This window comes from Acyrthosiphon pisum, chromosome X (genome assembly GCF_005508785.2).
Source record: "Acyrthosiphon pisum isolate AL4f chromosome X, pea_aphid_22Mar2018_4r6ur, whole genome shotgun sequence".
NCBI classification, from domain to species: domain Eukaryota; kingdom Metazoa; phylum Arthropoda; class Insecta; order Hemiptera; family Aphididae; genus Acyrthosiphon; species Acyrthosiphon pisum.
This window is the reverse complement of record NC_042493.1, coordinates 57,181,335-57,202,119: the sequence shown is the minus strand read 5'-3', so window position 1 is coordinate 57,202,119 and position 20,785 is coordinate 57,181,335. Positions and strand designations below refer to the sequence as shown.

General features: G+C 28.2%; 1 protein-coding gene across 1 annotated transcript in view; it reads left to right on the top strand.

Moving 5' to 3' along the window:
- Window positions 1-15,446: 15,446 nt before the first annotated feature.
- Window positions 15,447-20,785, top strand: part of LOC100168237 (proton-coupled amino acid transporter-like protein pathetic) — a 26,263-nt gene continuing 20,924 nt past the window's right edge. Inside the window, exon 1 of the mRNA XM_001951466.5 lies at window positions 15,447-15,734. The gene's annotated coding sequence lies outside the window, so the exon portion shown is untranslated. The remainder of the gene's footprint in view (window positions 15,735-20,785) is intronic.

Sequence of the window (20,785 nt, the reverse complement as noted above, 5' to 3'; positions counted from 1 at the left end):
GTAGGGCGACATCCACTTACCTGCTTTTTTGTTATTATTTATTTTATCATGTAAGTTGAATTAATATTAAAATATTATAAATTTTTATTCGTTTCTATGGTGATATACAAAGCGTTAGAAATTAAAATCCCATTTTTAGCGTTTTTTCGTAATTTTATGGTGGTTTTTCCCGTGGCATTAAGAAAATCGAAAAATGACCTCTCTAAAGTACCATCTTGATCCAATTTGGTAAAAGATAAGGTACTATAATATTGAAAGGGAGTTAGCTAATAATATTACGTCTGAAGAGGTTCTTAATATATTTGCGAAAAAAGCAAGCGTTTAAACCTTATAATATAGTAATTACTAATTAGAAATAATTTCCTATTTAAAATGTTTTTTTTTAAATATTTAATTCAAATACATTAAAATAAATATTATTTATTTATTTTTTACTTAATAATGTGCTTCTTTAGTACTTTTTATATTTTGTTCCTTTATATTTTTCTATAGTTATAATATTTGTAGAATATATGTTCTGTACCTGAATCATTATACCTAGCCCTTATACAAAGTAATTCACAAGCAGTTGCAGCAGCGTCGTTGATACCACAAAAAAAAGGCGCCCCCCCCCCCCAAAAAAAAAAAAATCATCACGCTACGCCTATGATTACAATATAATAGTATATATTATATTAGGTACTATACTAGTAAATTTGGATACTGCGTGCAACAACATGTTGCTCGTGATCTATTTCATCGTATTAGATTATAATACATTTTTATGTATACCACGGGACTTCTAGACTCTATTTATCGTATTTTCAACTACGTTTATTATTTATTAGTATAATAATATAAAAACATTACTCATTAGACGGTACGTATACGAGTAAACATTATTTCATATTTGATATTAAAAATTTTAATGTAGGTAATATAAAAATACTACTAGCTTCCTCGCTCTGCTCTGAATCTAAAATGGTTCTTTATCTTTAGATACAAATGTACAATATTTTACATCTATATATATATAAATGCCAATTATAACTCATTCACTTATCGTTACTTCTCAAAAACTACAAAAATTATGAACTTTAAATTTGGAATAGTGGTTTCTTTAAACCTCTATAGATGTGCAATAAAAAAAGATTTAAAAAAAAATTGCATTTTAAAGAGGAACTTACACAAGGAACTAGTAGAAATAAGTATTACTTTTTTTTTGTATATAAACCCTCACTATTAATTACTAAAACGGATGAGATAAAAGCATATTATATCAAATCGTCATAATGTTCTTAGTGATATTAGGAAAGCTTAGAAAGTCGTTTAAAGCACGTTCAAAAATATATTAAGTGGCAAGTGGTAAGCGCTATATCTAAGGTAAGTATACACTAAAATCGAGGTACGCCAATATAACACTGTATTTTATATTTGTTAATTTTTGTCCTGTCTGAAGTTGGGTTATACAGCTAAAAATGGATAGTTAATCGTCTCAAAACCTACTGGAGATTTTCAATGAAAGTTATATCAATAGATTCATGATTGACACTTGTAGGGTGTTTATAGATTATTTTCTCGCTAAGATAACTAACGACGTCCAATTTATACGTATGTATTTTCTTGTTTAATATTGCGTTACTTGATTTATATTGATATGTATATTATAATATATTACACATACTTTTTTTAAAATTATTATTTATAATTGTCATTCTTTGAAAAAATAAATTAAAAGGTAAATCTATTTTTAGATCCTGAGCGGAGTGAGGAATCTAGGTGGTTTTACAATGGTGTTTATTTTTATTTTTTTTTCCGGTATACAAAATGTTTACCAGAAGGAATGATTTGGTTTCAACATATTATAGTACCTTATCTTTTAGAAAATTGGATCTAGATGGTTAGAGAGGTCATTTTTCGATTTTCTCAATAATTATTTAATACGACAGGAAAAGCTACTGATAAATTACGAAGAACCGCTAAAAATGGGATTTTAATTTCTAACGCTTTGTTAATCACCATAACAACGAATAAAAAATTATAATAATATTTTAACTTACGGGCTATAATAAATAATAACAATATAAAAAATCCAAACTGACAAACCGTCTCCGCTCAGAATCGTTTTCTTATACAACGATAATATACCATTGAATTAAAGTTTAATTATACATTGATCCACTTGTACAGCAGAGCGACATCCACTCACCCATATATGTTTACATTTGCCTGTAAGAACCATCGTTCATAATAGGTATTTTAATTGGTAGGTATCCATCATCTGTCGTCTACCTAATTGTTTAATTTTCATAATATTAGTAATTAATAACGTAATTAATACGGTAGACGATATTATGACGTATAGGAATGTTCAGACGTCTGGTAGACCGCATATAGGACTTGAAAGCCAAAATGATGACCAAATAGCTTTATTTGATTAAAGGGGACTGCAATTCTCATGGCGACAAACCTTCCTAAGGTATATGTAATATGTATACTATTGAATATTTCAATACCTAGGTATAATATTGTGAATTGGTTTAAACTGAATGTAAATGTAGTAACGTAAACTGATTTAGTTGAAGCAATAAGCATATTAAGACAATAATATGATATTTATCGTGCATATATACCTACTTACACCCTAATTTGGATTGATTATTTACGAATGGAGTTATTTTGAATTAATGTATAGGTATAATGCACATAGTATCAAATGTCAACAATATTACATGTAATTTATCAAAAAAAAAATGTTCTTCATAATTTAAATTGTAATGCATTAATAATTAGAAAATAAAAAATAAACATATTTAGATAATACAATTATATCTATCAAACAAATTTCGGTTTTATCTTTACTTTTTTTAGTTAAATATTTGAAGGTACATTAAATTTCGATGGCCAATGGAAATTTCCCGTATTTCTAAATAAAACATTAATTGCAGTGGAACCGCATATTAATTTAGGTATAATAATATACTAGGTATAATTATCTTAGACGGTGCTAAAAATAAGTTAAAAACAAAAATCGTATATGGCAGTGCTACCTAGCTAGGAAAATGGGCAGCTGTTAGGGCCAGTTCTACACCCACGCGTCAGAGTTAAACATAATTTGACGACAGTAGATGGCGCAGTCGTTCTCGAATTAATGTAAATCTAAATAATATTGTTCAGTCCAAATAACGTTAGGTTAGATTAAACCTAACAAAACCCAACTAAACCTCTCGGCTACACAGTGGTGTATTAATTTGGGTGATTAGTGGGGGGAGTGAGGGGGGGCGAATGCTCTCCCTCCATGAGTAGTTAGTTGAGTAGAAGTTATAGCAGATTGGAGTTTCTAAAAAAAATTGTTTGTACGACCTGGGGATGGGCTTTTACTTCGTAGTAGTCAGAAAAGTAATCTAATCACAAAAACAGTCGCATATTCGCATAACGATTTACATTATTACCAAGCCCGGATAAGAGGGAGGCAGGGGTGTCACGTACTCGGGACACATATTCTCGGCTTAAAATTACATTGAGTGGTAATTTGTACTTTCTATAGTGCCTACAAGAATATTTTTTTTCTTGTTTGAACTAACAGACGTTGAGACCCGTCACCAGCTTACCATGTTCACCACCATGGGTATGGTAAGTGGGGGGCACATAGCCATATTTTCATTGGTTGGGGCCTGCACCGGCGTGTATTGACTCCTGGGCTACTGAAGGTGTTAATCCGGGCTTGAATTGATCACCAAATTAAAGATATTATGCTACATAAATATTATTTTAATTTATAGTAAGTTATCTAACCAGAAATATCCTTTAAAATTGAATATTTAGCATTATTTCTTCTAGAAAATGGTCATCACTCATCAGGCACAAAAGTGGTTAACTTCGTGGAAAACCCTTAATCCAATAGTGTAGAATATAAGATTGTGTATAATGATTATTAATTTTAGTGTCCCCTCCCCACCATAAAACTAAATCAAATACGTCACTGCGGCTTCAACTCATTTGCGCATATTTACCTTTTTTACAACTCGTTTGCTCAAATAAACACAACTCGATATTTTTGGTACCTGCTATACCACACATTTTTATGAAAATTGATTAGATTAATTTAATTTCACGTGATTCTGTTAAAATTTGGATAGTAGTTTATTTTGGATTCATACATTGATCTTCGTAGCAATTTTACTTCATTATTTTGTAAGTTTGTTGTAAAATCATCTGAATTTCGTAACTGTCAACGTATTAATTTGTTTGGTTTTATGTACACATTTTCTGCACTTGATTTTACGGCATGTATTTTTGGTGATTCATCTTGTCATTGTTCGATTTTTATGTACTCCTCATAATTATGAGTGTTCGTCACTTTTATAATTGTGTTTAACTTATGAATAATAACAATTGAAGAACATTTTTTATTAGTAGGTACATCTAAAGTTTTAATCTCTTTTTAAAATACGATATTTACTAAATTTATAATCATCGATATTAAAACATGGTTTTCTTATCCACGTTTCAAAAATATTAGAAATTTCTAAATCCATATTGATATAAATGAATACCCCAATTTGAGACAAAGCGATGAAACAGTTTATTTCTACTTTGGATATCTATGCAAGTAGGCCTTTTCGTATTTACTGCAAAGCAAAAGTAAGTAGGAGCCGATCTCTTTTGGCTGATATAGTGATATGCATTTCGAAAATAGTTGGAGTTCTGGAGACTATCTTTGTCGTCAAACACCCCGAATTTTGAAAATTTTCAAATCAAATATGAGTACAAACAACTCATTAAATAAACTCCAGTGGGGGGGGGGGGGGATAATTGTATTAAATATAATATTTTATATTCTAAGCGAAGCGATGAATGTATTGATTTTACAATGATGTTTATTTGTTTTTTGTGTATGTACACAATTTCGATTTTCAAGTTCAGTTTTCTGGTGAAAAGGTGAATCTAGTTGGTGCATTCGGTTGGCTAGGATTTTAAATTCCCAGTAGTTTTCAAAATCACATTTTATTCGTTTTATAGAGAATCACTTCGAAAAACAAATCTATATATCTATATTTATCTAGTTGGTGCGCTGCAATTGTAAATAAATGATAACAGTGGCGTAGCCAGGATATCTTAAAGGGAGGAAGGCAACATACAAATCTTATAGCAATATTAAATTTGTACAGTTTTAATTATATATAAAAAAAAATAGAAATAATTCGTATACTTATTATGTGACCAGGTCATATAAAAATAAATACATCCTGCTGAAGTGAATAAAATATTTAAGGGGTATGAATACCGGGTGTTTCTAAGATGTACAATATAGGCAATTTTCTATTCATGTGTGTGCGGGTCATGTAAGTGTGTACGTAGTAACTAGTAAGTGACCATTAGTGGGAGTGAGTAACTGTGTATAAAATAAATAGTGGAGCGCTCCCGCACGTGCACGCACATGCCATTAACTCAGCACTTTACACATTAATAAAAAATGTGAATTTGAGTGAAACACAGATACTTTATAGTTTATCTAGACATGTATTATAAGTGTCGAATTTCGATATTTTGTTAAAAATATCCAATATTTAGCTCTAAAACTAGTGATATTTTAATTTTTGAATTTGAATTATTGTGTTTAGTAATTAAAATATCGAAAATTGACTTTTATACACAGATTAACTTCTCATCTAAAATATTGAACATTACTCTCAAACCACTCAATAAGCCATATTATTGGAAATACAAAAAAATATTTACATAGAATTTTTCAAGATATTCATACAATCATACCCCTTAGATGGAAACGCGAGCGCGGTCGTTTACCGCAAGGAACATAAATTATTATATAAAATTCACGGCTGATTACCTAGACAAAACAGTTGGTAACGTTGAGACGTGTTGTTAAGTGGTGATATCATGTCGTATCACCAACAACCGAACTAAGTACCACAGCTATAGATAATGGACATTTCTATCGCTATAACATTAAATAATGTTAAATCGACTTTTTGAAAAAAACATACTTTTTTATACTCTATGGACGTACTGATAAAAAAACAATAATACAAATCCGGCTGATGAGGGCGGGCATGGCCCCTCTGCCTCCCCTGGCTACACCACTGAATGATAACAAATTCGATATTATGAAGTAGGTAATAACTAATAATTAATATTATAGTAGTAAGTAGTGTTACCCTATGGGCCCAGTCACATACTCACATCTACCAAGGTTTATAGTCTATAGATAATATAAGTATATATAGTGTGTAGTAGGTATTATGGGGATCGCATCACACGTATTTTCCGTACGTTTTAGACCAATAAGCGGTGGTATATTACACATACTTCCGAATGTCCGATTTTAATTTTTAATATATGTACGAATTCTTTGGCAAAATAACTAGGCTTTCTAGGAAGTCGATTTTCAATTTTCAAATTTAAAGGACCATACAATTAAATATTTTTTTTAAAAAACTTATGAAATAATTGTATTGCATTTGTATTTATTTTGGGCTTTTTGGGTTTTATATTAAAAAAAAATGGTTCTTACAAAGCATAGTCTAAGAGCTTACGAGTTCAACCTTTTTTTGGAAATTACAATCAAACTTCAGGAAGTATGTTTAATTTACTACCGCTTTTGGTAGTTTTTATAGGTGATGCATAGAAGAATATATTTCGTATTTCTCGATTTATTGACATGTACGTTTGCGTGCGAGAGTGGCACAAGGCAGATTCCGAACGTATATACGCACACAAATAATGATTTACTTCGGACACAACCACACTGCGTAACGACTATAAGACATCAAATTGCCTATACGCGATCCCTTATTAAATAACCACCTTCAATCCCCTTAATTCTTAAACTTGCACAGCAGCTACGTCATTCATCATGTATTTTGAATGTGATAATATTAAACCTACAGCATTTATGTTCAAATAACATAAATTAAGAGTTTATTAATACATAAATTAAGAATTTATTAATATATAAATTAAGAATTTATTAATATATAGATTAAGATTTTATTAATATATGAATTAAGAAGATTTATGATAGTACAAAAATTGTAAAATGTATTTTTGGTGACATACAACATATTATTATCAACTAATAAGTGTTTATTTACTTTATAGTTTATTGCCCCTGATAATTGTAGTAAATACAACTTTATATACCTAACTGTAATCTATCATTGGCTTCTTGTTGGAATAGGAGATAACTATTATGTCAGAGCTATTATGAACATAATAACATTATAATAGTTGCAGATATAATTTTATTCGCATCATGTTTTAGAAATGGTGTAGACCACTCACGGATGTGGGTTATAAGGTTTTGACTCGTTATTAGCTCGTCATTAGATCGGGAATACAATTTACAAATATGATGCCCGTAATAATGGTTTGCAAATTCTGAAGGCCAATTTGCAAATTATTTCCGAATTTAATATATAACATTCAAATAAATTGGTCACGAGGGAGCTGACTTAACTGATGTATCCCATATTTATGAATCCACGCCCAGAGCCCAACTGTTTTCGTGACAATTTTGACTCGTCAATATTGAACATCGAACCAATAGTTTTTATTTCTCCGTATTTATAAGTATTTAAAATACGTGCAGTGATGCGACAGTATTCTTCCCGACCAGTTGTTGTAATTCATGGTGCGAATTGTATATATAATACAAATATACAATGGTAGTAATGGTACTATATTGTACATAATTATAATCACTCATAGCTGCCCCGAAACACTGTAAAATATTTTTTTGGTATTTCACAGAGCATGCCCGTCGTACACAAAAAGTAAAAACAAAACAACGACCAAATCGCCAGTGAACGCGAAGTTCATTTGAATTCTATTGACTTGAGCGTGGTTTGGGGTGTGCTTTCAGAGGTTATCCGGACAATAGAGGCTCTAAAATTTCAGACTTGATCCACAGACCCATGTTCTTTATGTTGTTTCTAAATTAAATTACATTTTTTTAAATTATGTTTTAAAAACCAATAATAACATGGTTCCTCATTATAATAAATAATGTATTTAACGTAGTACTTAACATAGGTACAACTTTTTACATTTTAGATTCTGAGCGGAATGAGGAAACTAGTAGTTTTACAATGATGTTTATTTTTATTTTTATTTTTTTATCTTTTAAACAAAATGTCTACCAGAAAGAGTGCTTCGAATTCAACAGCATCTTATTTTTTAGAAAATTGGATCAAGATGATACTTTAAAGATGTCAATTTTCAATTTTCTCAATAGTTTTTAACGCCAGGGGAAAAACTACCAAAATACCCTATAAAAGGCTATTTTTTTTCTAACTCTTTGTTTATTAGTTATCACCATAGAAACGAATATAATTTTAAAATAACCGCTAAAAACGGGATTTCGTCAATATTTTCAATAGTCATTTCTCCGGAATTTCAAAAATAATCATGATTGAAAATTTAAAACAAAGTTCTATAATAGTAATAAATTACTCCATTCACAATAATATCATTAAATATTACTTAGTTATACATCATAGCCTTCGCTCAGAATCGTTATTTGTATACAATAATATTATATCATTGAATTCAAATACAACACCATCCATTACAGTGATCCACTTGTAACCTACTGTACAGCAGAGCAACTGCACCAGCTTATCCACATTTGTTTACATTTGCGGTAAGAACCATTGTTCACAATAGGAAACTACGTGAGTACCACAAACGAAAACCTTTCGTAACCATTAATTATATTACACAAAACGAAAAATAGCAAATTTGATTAAGTGGTGTTTTAGAATTGCGTGCGAAAATAATTATCCAGGTCGAATCGCGTGCATGTTTTTTTTTGTGAACTGATCTGCGTGAAACTATATGAGTGACATATTTAATATACAATATATTTAAATTAAAAAATGTGTAATGCTAAATATGTTCAAATTAAAAATAATACAAGTTTATTTACAAATATTAATTGTGTATATATTTTTTATTCATCGTATAATCGGTGCGGTTGCTTATTTGTACCTATATGTTATTTTATATAAATTGTTAAAAATATGTATCAAAATATAGTCATTTTGAATCACAAACACTAATATCTAGTTCCATTGTGAAGACCCATAATTCAGTATAATATTATCTAATTTAATAGGTAGCTATACTATAAGATGCGCAGATCGGCCTGCAAAGCCTGTCGTTTGTATTCAAACTTTCACGCAGTTTGAAAATTTCACGAAAAATACATGCACACTAAATTTTATTATTGTCTATAAAAGTCGTTTTTTTTACTTGCAATTTTGATGCAGCCGGATTTGGATATCAAGTATTAAAGACATTTAATAGTGTAAGTAAAAGATTCATTATAATTTATTGTATTACATTATATTTGTTTTTGTTATTAGGTATTGTGTATTATTATACATTAATATTATAAAATGTTTAAAAATAAATTAAATTTATACCTAACTATTTATTATAATTTATTAACATTACATTTGACTAATCTTGCTATATGATGCTATATCTTGCCTTAATAAAAGAGGGGGCCCAAAATACTATATAAGTATCACCTGGAATGCAGGTATGTGCAAGCATTTGCAGCGTCTATATTATTTTAATGTATAAATCGTAGGTTGTTCAATTAACATAAACATATTGTTATTTATTATACTTTCCTCCGATAAAGTCAAACGCACATTTAACGATTCCACATCGCTTATAAAACCTGCATATATTTTACTATTTTTTTTCTTATTAATATTAAAAATTATCTTCTCTCTAATAACGTGACCATATAATATAACACATCCTATATATTTGTACATTGCAGACAGGTCTAAAAATGTAATAGTACGAGCCTTCTTTGTTTTGTTTTGTTTTATTTTCTATCACTATTATAGTATTATAATTAACCGTTTTTAACTATATTATAATAGTAAAGATACAATAATTTATATGTTAAAATCTTATTATAAAAAAAAAAATGGTAGTACCTATGTATTAATATTATTTCTATGCATTGGTAGAAAACATAAGTGTATAACGATGAGTAACGAGTAAATTGGCCGAAAAGGAGAGCGTTTTGAATTTTTTGATATTTACCGATTATTACGTTGTATATCGTTGTCCCGGCAGATCTACGAGTTGGTAAATGTAGGTACCTATATTATATGTAAACGGCACCGGTTTAAAGTGCTCACACGCCCGCCAGTGGTTGTATTGCCCTATAATAATAATAATAATATCATTCCTTGTATACCCAAATTCCATTAAAACCAAACTACGCATTTAAGAGGTTTCGACAACAACGACGTCGTCGCATTCCAAGCACACACACACACACACACACACACACACACACACAGACCAAGTATATGGGTTGTAATCCCCGTTGTTGTTGTTGTAGGACCCCTGTTGTTTTTTTTTTTATTCACCCATATGGCCAGAGTGTCTACCCATAGGCCATAATATATTTTGTACGGATTACGATGATCTTTCGAACCACTATGTTATGTATTATATTATATAAATTCTATACACCAACAACCAAAACTACTTTTTTTTTTTAAAACGTGGTCGTCTGTTATTTTATTTAATGGTTTTTATGGTTTCCTGTAAAGATCTTATATTTTTGAAAATTGTATGGAATTTCTAACATTATATTATATCATTATATGCCTTCTAATATGGTACATATAATTAGATACGAGTAGTGGTCGTATTATACCTAAAAACCCAATGCGTATGTAGATACAAATTTACAACAACATACAATAAATGTGTGAAATGCCATCCTATCTCAATAATAAAAGATCATAGCTATATAATATATTGTAAGTAGGTACCCATAAACATTTTTGTTCTCTGCACTCACTATTCACAATTCAGTGTATTTAAACCATAATAAAATCTAACCGTTATTTTCGGCTTCGACTGCTTTTAGCTTTGATAATTATACATAAATCATCACTGAGTTTACAACATTATTTTTCTGCATGCGCAGACGACACTTAACCATTGTTAAACTTAGGTAGGTTTACGGTATACCATAATAATCCAAAATCTGTACCGATATAATACGAATATATAATGTATATACCTAATGTAGTTCGAAATTGGAAATTAAAAGTTAGAACACACTTACACACTTACTATATTTGCGTCCGAAAATGTAAGTGACCTTGGATTTCTCAAATTAAAAATAATTAATTTCAACTAAATGTTTTAAATCCATATAATTGATAAAAATGATTTTTATATCTCACTAAAGAATAGAGAGAGTAATAAGTACAACAATATTAACTACAAAACGCATATTTGGCAATTAATAACAGGTATAATCCCTATAGGTACTACAAGACTCCGTTTTTTCGCTAGTAGATACCTAGATATGTACTAATACTTATATATATATATGTTATATGATATGCTCAGAGTCTAAAAGATAAAAAAAATCTATTCCATGGACCACCGAGTAATCCATGTAGGTACAGATATAATATTTCAAAATTAAAAAAATGAGCTTATTATATAAAAATATTCGTTATTTTACTGTGAGTTTTTTGATTCTTTAGCAAAAATTTAAAAACACCGTTTATTATGCAATAGATTTCATAATAAACATGGTTCAGCATATATGTATTTTCAATTAATATATGAATGATATGCTACAAAGTAAAAAAGCAGTAACAAACATATGCTAAGCAAAATGGCAGTCGCTGACCATATTTTACATAAATACGGTTATTTTTCTTAGGATTGGCTAACAATTAACATGGTATTGTTTTTTTCGTTTAGTATTGATAATAATTTTTGAGCTGTATCCATGGTGTAGATATTTTAACTATACCGTGGCCGTATCATACGATATGTTTTTATATTGATACATTCTTGGCTGGTTCGTTCCCATAGAGTAGAAATAAACCTGTTTTGCATGATCAGTGTATTGTTATTCAGTATATCTTATGTTTAATTATAAGACGGTGCACATTAAATAGGTACATATTGGTGATACTGAAATTTCCCTCTGTAAACAATAATATTGATGTCTCACACTACTAAGCTAAATATATGTATATGCGTTTTAATAAGGTGTCTTAGAGTTTATCCATGAGTAATTATGGATTCTACAGGAAAAGTTATTTAAAATCCATTAATTAATTATTTTATTTTGAAAATGTGATAAAAATAACAAGATTCAGAAAAATTTATTTTTTTCAAAACTACTATAAATTGTTAATAACTGCCTTTTGGCAGTATATGGATCCATGAATTACCGGTTGACAACCACTGGTTTATAAAGTCTTATAGAAGTTCTGTGCAGCCAGTAGGCACGTGTTTGACATACTAAATTAACATAGTTGTATTTTTATATAATCATTTATACCTACCTTATAAACAAATTATAGGTAAGATGTAAGTCTTCTATTTTATTAACGTTTGCTGTTGGTTTGTTCTAAAATGTTTTTCATGTTATTTATCTAACTAATTAAATCATTTTCTAGATGTTTATTGAAATCTATGAATATTATAGGTGCCCATAATATCGCGAAATTCAAGGTCATCGGAGGGAGGCATTTTTAATGGAAAAATACACACGTGTGACGAGCCAAAGTACCTATATTCTATTGCATATTTGCATTATTACAGTATACAATATTATGAATTAACTATTGATATACCTACATACGAACTACTGAACTATATTATAACCTGGTGGTGATATCTTAGCCATCGTCACACGCTACTCATTAATCAGTTCATCGTAATTTTGTGACACTGATATGATATAGGTAGGTACATGCGGTAATCAGTAATTGATCGTTATATCTTCGGATAAAATTAATAAATACACGCTGTACATATTTAAATGAATGTGAGAGGATAAGGCGGGGCATCGAGCATATCTAGTCTACACCTATGTGCCTTTGTCAACTGTGAAGGGTTAACTCTTATGATATTCTTAGTTTAGATAAATATGTATAACAGCTTCGCTGAGGAAAGTGAACCTCGGCACATGAGAGTATACCAAATTTTATAAAATTATTTACTTAATAAACGATGTTACATGTTATTATGCTAAGCCATGTGAAATAGTTTGGCTCTCGAGTACTGATGACTCACGAAAAAAAGGTACATGTGATAAAGACTAATAAATAATAATACTATCTAATTAACCTTGAATTAACCTAGGGTGGATTGTATTGTATATACCAGACGGTTGGTGACAGACTGGCGAGACGACCGTCGTAATTACCAACCTAAATGGCTTATAAATTATATAGGTGTACTGCAGTACAGCTATATTTTATAGTAGGTAGTACTAATAATATAAGGGTATAAAGGGTGTGTAATATATTTGTCTTATATGTATATATATTATTGCTTCGTAGAAATGATAAAATAGGCATAAAGACAATCGACCACGCCGGCTATATTTATATATGGGTTTTGGAATAAAATATCCAAGGACAAAATATCATCCTGTACTAAAATATTCATATCAAAATATCCGACAAATAAAATATAAGAGATAAAATTCACCAATGAATTGGACAAAATATTTAAATTTAAAAAAAAAGTAGATTGCCCGATTAAATAGATAATATTAATGATAATTACATTTTTTATTAGGTATCAAACTACATTTAAAAACATTATGGTTTTTGATGATTACCAAGTTTAAATTATAAAATATAATGAATATAGGTACCTACTGTTATAGGTACTAGTTGATTTATTTTTTCTTTCATTTCATATGATACGCAATCTTGTAGGTAACATTTAATTATTTAAGCAATTGGACACTAATAACAAATATGCACAATATGGATATCTAAAATTCTCAACCTACGAAACAAAAATTACCGGAAGAAAGTAAAGACGTTGGAAAAAAACTATTTAAGTACATTTAAAACATAATTATTATAATATTATAAACTATCATACTTTGCAGATATTATAATACAATTCCTATACTATTTTTATGTAAAAATAAAATTTGGTAAGTACCTATTGTTTTGAAAAAAAGGTTTTTTTTATTTTAATTTGGATATTTTGTTCTGTCCGTTGGTTATTTTAAACCTTGAATATTATAACACATTTTGACCTATATCCATATAAAATTTGGTGGTGGATATCAGTTTATTATCACAAATATTTGAAGTATCTAAACATTAGTTGAGAATTTACTACATAAATATAAAAGTACCCTGGTATCCACCTTTTATAGTGGCTATATTATACCTATATAAAATGTTTACGACGGTTACGTATTTATATTCACAAATTTGACAACGAAAAATAATATTGTAAGAAAGTCGTGGTTTTGCATCATGATGTGGATAATATTTTGCTATAATATTATGTTTGGCGTGATGAATATAACTATTGTCTATTATAATTTGTAATTAAAATTGATATTACTATTTATCATCAATAAGATGAAAATATAAAACATGAGTGGTTATGATTTTGCTTAGGTATTGCCTGTTACAGGTACATACCAGGATATAAATATAATAATTAAAACCTATAATATCGTTTTCACCGTCTGCGAGTGTATATATGAAATAGCATGGACGTGCATGATGCAGTGCGATAATATTCCAAGTTTTCCAACCACAATCTTAAGCTAACCAACTGTAGCGCAGTCGTTAAAAATTGCTCACTATACCGTCCACGAAGATGCCCTTGTGCAAATAGCGCACGCGTGTGAAGGTTCGACTAAAACTTGCCTGTTGATTTCCGTGGAACTTTTCACAATGACAATTGACAGTGGTAGAATTTTTATTTTGCGAACCGCCAAAACACCAATGGGAGCAACACTATTGTACGTGCGTCATACACAATAGGAACAATATTAACCATGATATAAACAACAATGTACTATCGTAACTTTTTGACGGTCAGATCTTTTGGCAAGCACGTGACGTAGCGTAGTGTATAGTAATAATAATTTAATGTCAATATGATAATACGGATAAGCCAATGACGTATGCGAGGACTTAACCTAACCAAATCTGGACTTTTTCGAATATACCATGATCACTCTTATAATTTATATTATATACGCATAGAAAATCCATGGGTAAAGTGCGTGTAATACCCTTCGCCCCACAGTTATTCTAATTTATATTGCCGTTTACCAGTGTAGGTTTATCACATTAACATGCGCGCTTGTAAATAATTCCATAACCTTACATATTAGTAGGTATAGGTATATAATTAATACCTAGTTATAGGTATATCTGCGACTTTTAGATACGCACATCACCTATTGCCTCATCATTGATCTTATCACGTAGTTATCCATTATAAAATATTAATTATATAATATATTATTATAACTTTGACAACCAATGAAATGCGGATAACTATGAGTATAGTCGTATAGTGGATATAATGGTGGGGGAACCCATGCGCCAACCAGATGAACACTGGATTTTGTTTACATACCTACCTAACTTACTTATTTCGTCATGCATTCGAACGTGTACCGGTGTATCGACCAAGTCCATTTTTGATCGCGCTTGCCCATATTATATTTTTCAAATTTTCATATTATCGAATTTTATATATAATATTTTTCAAAATCGATTTTAATATTACACTATAAATTTTCATTCATAAAAACTACGTTGTTTGAAAACACGACATCTATCCTATAAATTAAAACATTACATAAATTCATATAATCATACTGAATAATTAAAAAAATATACATATTTTTAGGACTGAGAAAAAAACTACGAAGAAACTACGTTCAGGTAAATATTTATCTATAAGATTTTTAACTTTTATTAATGTTTATTGATTTGCGGCAAAATATTTCTACTGTCTGTACAATAGTTGGTAATCTGAATGTTTCGGCGAATAAGAGGAGTACTTATCTAAATCGTTTCATTATTTTTTAATAGATCAAGTCTGCACTATAAATTTCATCTAATAATTATTGTTGTGATCGTTTGTGTAATATTATACTGGATTTAAATTGCCAAAAATTTATAATAATATTATTTTATGATTTGTGTATTTACAAAAAGACGAACACTTTTTCATATTAATCACAATTATACAAAATATGGTATACTATAATATTACACAAATGCATTTTTATTTAACTATAGTTTTTAAAATAGTGATCATTATCGTTTATAAATGGTAATCCCTATAAAAGTGCAGCGAATAAATTGATTTAATTATTTCCAATTTCCATTAATAGCTGTGTGTGGTAAAACGATGTGAGGTCAATTTCAGAGGCTTCTTGGTGATATTTCTAGGGGTTATTTAAGATAAGTCCCTTCATAAATTATTCTTAATGACAAATAACATAGAGGTTAACATTATTTAGTATAATAAAACACATAATGGTAGGGACATAACTATTTTTATATGTGTATACTGTATATATCTTTTAAGTAGAATAAGAACGACAGTATCTATATACATAATTAATAATACGAATAACTATATTATCTGGTTTCAATATGAAAGTAAATTAATCTAAATTGGTTCGTTGCATCATTATTTCAGTAAACTATATATGGAACAAAATTTAAATTAAAACACTATCGTTGTAGGCCGTAAGGACCACGTCTTTATAATAAATTCATAATACAAAAATACAATTTGTCAATGCCCTTTATAAAACCTATTTTTAATCTTCAAATAGCAAGTACCATTTAAAAAATGATTGCCTACGTAGGTATGTATTTATAAGTTATGAATACAATACCTAAAATAAATAGTTATTTTTTACTATAGAACTTAATGTAGGTACCTATACCGGAATATATATTATATATTCACGTATCATTTACTAATAACAAAAATAGGCACTATTTAAATGTGGAATTCCTAAGCTTGTACAAATAAATAATAAACATTTGTATAGAACCAAATTGACCCATTACACTGAAAACATACCTAGTCTTGTTTTTTAATTGCTACGCTATTGATATCTTATATTATTATTATGGTAAAATGTATATTAAGTTTATTACGAAATTTAAAATGCAGAACACACAAGTTTTTTTGAATTATGCAAACGGCGAAAATATTGATAACAGTTTTGGCGTAATGGCGTTATCAATTTATGATAAATCAGTAGGTAAAGCGATATCTCGTAGAAAATAAATTTCATAGAATGTATATCACCGGTAATTATATACCATTAAAAAATAAAACTATTAACGTGTAATAGGTAATTAATTTTCTATATATTATAATCAAAAATAAGAAGAAAAAGTTTTCCGATTCCCCTCAAATGCTTTATAATTAACCAGTTTTACGATAATGTTTATGTAATATATTATTTGAATGGAAAACAAAATTTAGATAAATGTAGGTATTTTTATAGTTTTATCGTTTGACAAGTTAAAAATTTAAATAAACTTCTTGTTGATGTGCTTAACACAGAGCTAAAGTAGGTAGCTTATAACATAAAACGACTATATTAGTTTTTTTTTGAAAAATACAATCGATCTGTCATTGTTAAGTTCATTAAGTACATCAATATTTCAAATAATTTATCGGCTTACGTTCATTTAAGATCGTTTACATTCTTCAGTATTTTTAACAGCTGTCGAATGCTGGTGGTATGTGATGGAAAATGTTTATCGATTGTGTTTTAATTGTGTTATATGTATACATTTTTGATAAAAGTTTTTTTTATGTCTGATTTATTCTCAGTTTTAATATTATCCAGTTCATAATAATTTTGTTATTTGGTGATAAAAAATTAGAAAACAATTTTACGATTATAGAATCTAAATCTAAATCTAAATAAAATATAGGTATACCTGGCTATGGTTGCATACCTAGCAGTAGGTACACCGTATAATATGAAATGATTTAAGATTACAATATCGTGTCTTCATTATCACTTATATTTATAGGTAGGTACCTACCACAGACCTCTAAAATACAATTATATGTGTATGATTAAAGTTTAATAAATTTAGGTAACTTAACAATGTTCATATTATAATTTTAAATAATATTTTATGAATTCATTCGTATTTTTTGTTACGTTTGGAATCGAAAATATAGTTTCTATGTTAATTATTCAAAGATTATTTTTTTTAAGTGTATTCAATTATTTATGTATTTATTTGTTGAGTTCTAATGAATAAATACATTTTAATAAAAATAATAATACATGAAAAATAGTAGGACAAGGGCCACAGAGGAAAAATTGAAAATACTGGTTTCGTAATCAGTTTTGAAATATAGTCCAGGCAAAAGTACATAAAGTAAAATGTACATAATAGTTAAACCAATAATATTTTATAGGTAGTTTTCTCGTCAAAATGAATAGGTTTTTTATTTCACGGTATCAATAATTTATTTTAAAATTCGTAGGTAGGATGTCAAAAATAAATAATAAATAATAGCATTCATGTTATTAGATATGAGTGATATTACTTGACATAACTAAAATAAATCCATTGAATACTAATTAGTTATTATTAGTTCGATATCAAATCGTTTTTTACACAGTTATTTGTATGAATATAATGACAAATATATAATTATGAACTAGTTACGTACTTGTACTGTTTTTTACCTGCTAAACGATTATTATAATTTGTCTAGAATATCGATGTTAAGAAGTAAGATTTTTGAATACAGTTTATAAAGTTATAATCATAAATGTAAGTTAAGTTTTCAAAGATTAATATTTCTATAATTTTTAGTATTTGAGTAGTTATTGTGAGGTGAAAAATGTAAATTAAAAGAGGCTATGGTTGTTGACAAAGCTTAAGTGAACATTATAAATTTGTAAGTAGACACAGATATAATTATAAAGAAAAGATAAAATAGATAGGAAGAAAACGAAATATTATGTTTCAATAAAGATATCCACGATTAAAAATAATCGTATACGTATATTATTATAATAATTAAATCATTGCTATTTGTTTAACATTAGATATGATATTATACTAGGTAGTCTAAAATAAATCTTTAACAACCATTTCCAAGAATATAATAGTGAATTATAATTATATTCATAATAGAGTAGGTAGGTAAGTATTTAATAGAATTAATTAATGAAATACTGGTAGGTACCACTGCATTAAAACATAGGTACACAGGTACCTATTATATTATATATTTTAAGCCATATAAATGCAAGGATCTGCCCAATTGGGTTAGTATACATTTTTCAGCCTTTTTATATTTTATTTACACTACCGTGGTTTGCGTTGTAGGGTGTAGATACCTACGTTGCATTATACGTATATTTAAAAGTATGGAATAAAAATTAAAAAAAAAGGTGGGTAAGTGGATATCGCTCTGCTGTACAGTAGGTTACAAGTGGGTCATTGTATAATGGATAGTATTAAATTTGAATTCAATGATTTAATATCACTGTATAAGAAAAACGATTTTAAGCGGAGACGGTTTGTCAGTCTAGTTATTAGACATACATATTATAGGTATACTTATCTATAGTAATAAAAAAAAATTGACCTATAATAGGTATCAACAATAAATTCCAAATTAATCATATCACAATATCCATTAGGTAACGCGTTATACATCAACAACAAACCGTGGTACTATCATAGATATATAATAGTATACTTTAGAAGTTTCAAGTAACCACAAATAATATTATACAATCACAACAAAATAACTAAAATAGTTATTCCAGGTTTTTTAATACGTAATTTCGTCCAAATTTGAACTTAAAATTACTATAAAAATAAACTGTATGTATTTATGTATTTCTTAGAATTTTTGGTAACAGAATTAAATATTTACGTGGAATCTTGTTTTAAATTTTCAATCCTTAGATATAAAAGTTGAACATTTTATAAATTTTTAACTACAAAATAATTATTCAATTTTAAATTTGATAAATTTTGACAAAATTTTAACTTCAAATGCTTATAAAAAATAATTGTGCCTATGTATTTTTAATATTTTTCAACTGCTATTGTAACAATGTATCAGGAGCCTTGTATTAATTTTTTACACATTTTGGGCCAATAGATATAACTTAATTGATATTTATAGAAAAAAAAACTAAAAAAATTTAAAACTTAAAATTTTATTGTATATAGTAAATGCTAATATAAACATTCAGTGAAATTTTCAAGTTTCTACAGTCACTCATTTTTTAATTACAACAAAATAAGAAAATCGTTACGTAATAAATCGAGTGAATATCAAATGTTGTAAAAATATGAATTTCAAACGCTCATAAAAATTTAATTTGAGTTTCTTATAGACATTTTTTTTTTTGATAAAGGTAGATTATCCTATAAGGAATATTGTATTACATTTTAAAATTTTAGTTCTAAAAAGAAAAATTTTGACGAATTATTAACTCAAAATAATTTGCTAATTTTCGTGATTTTTCGTGATTTTTATATATTTTGTTAATTTTTGAACTTTAAATGCTAATTAAAAAAAACTGTGACTAAGGATTTTTAATATTTTTCAAATGTCATTGTAACAATATAGTAGGAGCCTTGTATTAAATTTTCAAGTATTTTTACTCAACAAATAAAGTTTTATTGACATTCATAGGAAAAAAACTAATTAAATTGGAAACTGAAATTGTCCGTAAACAGTTCAAAACAAATCAAAATATTTTGAAAATTTTATCATGTATAGAAAATGGAAATTTAAACAACCAGTGAAAATTGCATGAATCTACAGTCATTCGTTTAAAGTTACAGCAAAAACCAAAATCAATTTTCTCGAAAACAGATTTTGCGTAAAAATTCCCGTTTTTCCTTAGTTTTTCTTTTGTTTTCACGGCGCTTTTGAAAACTATTGTAAAATTTCACTTTTGACCCCC